The sequence below is a fragment of the Miscanthus floridulus genome, chromosome 17 (genome assembly GCF_019320115.1).
Source record: "Miscanthus floridulus cultivar M001 chromosome 17, ASM1932011v1, whole genome shotgun sequence".
In the NCBI taxonomy this organism is placed as follows: Eukaryota; Viridiplantae; Streptophyta; class Magnoliopsida; order Poales; family Poaceae; genus Miscanthus; species Miscanthus floridulus.
In genome coordinates, this window is record NC_089596.1 from 80,532,010 (window position 1) to 80,534,776 (window position 2,767).

General features: G+C 44.5%; 2 non-coding genes across 2 annotated transcripts; both read left to right on the plus strand.

The window, feature by feature from the left end:
• Positions 1-1,899: 1,899 nt before the first annotated feature.
• On the plus strand, positions 1,900-1,992 carry LOC136519301 (small nucleolar RNA snoR26). Its single transcript, XR_010774851.1, has one exon. It is a non-coding gene; the product is annotated as a small nucleolar RNA snoR26 (small nucleolar RNA).
• A 143-nt stretch (positions 1,993-2,135) lies between these two features.
• On the plus strand, positions 2,136-2,222 carry LOC136519305 (small nucleolar RNA snoR27). The gene has a single exon (XR_010774855.1). It is a non-coding gene; the product is annotated as a small nucleolar RNA snoR27 (small nucleolar RNA).
• The last annotated feature ends 545 nt before the right edge of the window (positions 2,223-2,767 follow it).

Genomic DNA, 2,767 nt, shown 5'->3' on the forward strand with positions numbered 1-2,767 from the left:
CTTTCCACATGGGACCGCGGCCACCACGCCCACCGACCTGACCACGTCCACCCCTTGTTGGTTTCACAATACCACGTCCGGCGCCATCCCACGGCACCTCCAGATCACCTGGCGCTGAGGATCGGAACCTCGGCGTGCTAGGGTGCCAGGATTCCGCATCAGCAACCATCCATGATCCAAACTGAAGATCCTTCTCCGTGTACTCCCCAGCACCACACTCCAGATGAACGTGTCCCATCAGCCCGCAGTGGGCGCAAAACCGAGGAAGCTTCTCATACTTCACTTTGAGCAAAATCCTGGCCTGTCCCTCGGGAGCAAGGGTCACCACCCGAATCAGGGGTTTTGCAGGAGCAAGCTTCACCCAGACTCGATGGAAGTCTCCAGTCCTAGATGCAATTGCCTTCATCTCGATCTCCTCCACCTCCTCCACCTTCGCAGCAAGTTGTTTCACAATGGCTTCGGTGCGAAAAAGATGGGGGATCTTGTGAATTTGAATCCACCCGAGCACCTTACTTGGGATCTCCCTGGGGATCGTTGTCGATCCGTCGAACTTCTCGAGCATCAGTGCGTATCCCCTGAAAATCCAGGGGCCGTCCTCCATAATACGCTTCCAGTCCCCCAGGCAGAACGCCTGGACAATTTCTGGAACAAAACTATGAACATCTCGGTTACTCATGGCTGTGCCTTGTTAATCAAAAGGCAGTACAGCCATATTTGGTGCCCCTAGGCAGAGACCCCGGTAGAATGACTCGTTGCTGTAAAGATAGTTTGACATGCATATAAGTTATACGGTGCTCAGCAGAGTTGTGGTTCGGCAGGTTGTTCGCAACCGAAATTTTGGCTGGTTGCTGTGGAAGTGGAAATACAGTTCGGTTGGTCTTAAGCTACCCTCAATTCTGAAAATATTTAGTCTTGTCTTGAATCTTAAAATAGCTGGTGTCTAATGGACATGGATTAGGATATTGTTTATGTGTTTATTAGTGTGTTATAGTTTTAATCCCTTGGTACATATGAAATCTTTCTATGCCGTTAGTTCGTCTATAACGTGACGTGGGACAGTCAAACATGTCGCTCACACCAGTAGCAGAGTCTAGTGTACGAAGACACGAAGCACCGATGAAAGGATGTGATTTTAGATTTAGTCAGAGTCAAAGTAACTAACTTAAATTTGATTGAGTTTATAAATAATTTATTTATTACTCCCTCCATCCCAAATTGTAAGTCATTCCAAGAATCTTGGAGAGTCAAAGCATCTCAAGTTTGACCAAGTTTATATAATAAGATAATAACATTTATGATACCAACTAAGTACTAATAGATTCTTTGTTAATTATATTTTTATAGTATACCTATTTGATGTCATAAATCTTTGTAATTTTTTTTATAATTTTGGTCAAACTTGAGAAGCTTTGACTCTCCAAGATTCTTGGAATGACTTATAATTTGGGATGGAGGGAGTAAGTATTAATATTTTTAAATAAAATGACTGAGCACTCTCCTAAGCCACTTGCTTTTTTTTTGAGCAAATCCTAGGTCACTTGCGATTGAGCTAAACTATTCCAAAGATGAAGGCTTGAAAGGCCCATGTTGAATTTCTTGCCGAACAAAAGCCCAATGGTCCTAGCCCGCCAGGATGTTAGGGTTAGGATTTAGGTCCCTCCAAAAACCACAAAGCCGCCGCTTTGCCTGTCCCTCGTCCAGTCGCCGCAGTCGGCGGCGGCGGTCCTCGAGCTCGGCCACAGTACGGTAATCCCCAATCCTGCTGGAAAATTGGATCCGTAGTCCCAGAAGGATTGAATCCAGTCTCTGTTTCTGGTGCACCTTTCCGTTTTAATCATTCATCGGTTTTTTGCGCTGATGGAATCAACTTTTTCTAATTCTTCCATTGTTTTCCTGGTAATAGCATCAATGATGTTACATCCATATTTACTCATCCTTGCACTATGAGCTGCGCGGTGAAGAAATCAGTGGGGAAAGTTGCCTGAGATGCTATCGTGTTTTCTTCTTCATTTGTTTTTGTTCTTATGGTGTGTTTGTGGATTGCTTACATTCATATTTACTAATCCTTGCACTATGAGTTGCGTGCTGAGGAAATCACTGGGAAAAGATGTGTGAGACGCTATCATGTTTTCGAGTCTGGATCGATGATGCTACTTTTATCTGCGTTATCTTTCTGCAACCTTTTAAGGTGCTGAAGAATACATTACTTGCTGAGATCCATGTCAAAATTCACTCTGCACAGCTACCTCAATTATAGTTTGTTGCATCAGTTTTGGGGGCCATTTGGCAGCCTAACTTGCGCAGCTTCTCCGGGAGAATCACGCCTGGGCTCCATTTACACCAGGAGCTAAGAGCATCAATCTCTACCAGAGTCACTCTAAAATTAGTTCTCATGCGCTCCCCACTAGAATGAACTGAGAGACTGAGACTCCTTGTGGTTCGTGACCATAACTTGTCACGCCACACACACCAGCTTTACCATAGTTTTCTTTGTTTTTTTTTCATACCATTATAATTTTTAAACTCGAGAGAAACGACATTACAATTCGTTTATTTAGAAACGTACCATTATAATTTTTACAAGAATACCACAGAACACGTTAAAAAAAGATTTGGGCTGGCTGCAGCGTATACGAATACGTATACCTCAGTGCAGTCTCTCTTCACTCTCACTGACGCGCGGGTTCCACCTGTCAGCTTCTTCCTTCTCCACTTGCCCATCTTCCATTGCAGAGCAGCTGCAGCAGCCGTCGATGGCGAGCTGGCG